Source organism: Octodon degus, unplaced genomic scaffold, assembly GCF_000260255.1.
Source record: "Octodon degus isolate 3935 unplaced genomic scaffold, OctDeg1.0 scaffold00113, whole genome shotgun sequence".
Lineage (NCBI taxonomy): Eukaryota > Metazoa > Chordata > Mammalia > Rodentia > Octodontidae > Octodon > Octodon degus.
This window is the reverse complement of record NW_004524689.1, coordinates 6,508,935-6,509,767: the sequence shown is the minus strand read 5'-3', so window position 1 is coordinate 6,509,767 and position 833 is coordinate 6,508,935.

Genomic DNA, 833 nt, shown 5'->3' with positions numbered 1-833 from the left:
GCCCCCAGAGAATGTTTAAATGTAAGAAATGTATTCTAGTAAAAGACACGTTGGCACTATCTGCCCCCTGCCGCGCCCCGCAAAACCTTCTGCTTCGCTTCAAACACACATGCCACAGTTCTCCTGCTGTTTGAAGCCGTGCTGGAAGGTCTCGTTCATGAGGGTCTCTTAGTTGTGGCTGTCTTGAAGGCCAGCATCAATCACAATGTTTAACTTCAATGGTTATTTTGTCTCTGGGGAGAAACCAGATGTCACACGTGCAAGGCGGGTGACTAAGGTGGGTGAGGGAGGACACACTGTCATGTTCTTATGAGCTGCCTTTCTGTTGGGTGGTACTTGGTACCACCATTCACTGTATGAAATTTTTATTGTGTATTTTTTTATTGTGCTGCATAAAGACACGAAAGAAAAAGAGGAAGAACAGTACCTTCCTTCACTTGGAAGAAAACAATGTCCATGGGATAGGTTTAGGAGAAATCAATTCATAGCAAAATGAAACCTGAGCCAGGCATGGTGGCACATGCTACTAACCTTGGGACATAAGGTTTGACTTAAACTTCTGTCCCAATCGGGACATAAGGATCACAAGTTTAAGTCAAACCTGAGCAATTAAGCAACTTATCAAGACCCTATTTTGAAATAAAAATTTTGCCAGGCATGGTGGCACAGTCCAATAATCCCAGCACTGGGGAGGCTGAGGCAGGAGGGTCACCATAAGTTTGAGGCCAGCCTGGGCTACATAACGAGTTCAAGGCCAGCCTGAATTGCATAGTCGGATACTGTCTGAAAAACTAAAATGAATAAAATATTTTAAAAGGGTTGAGAATGCAACT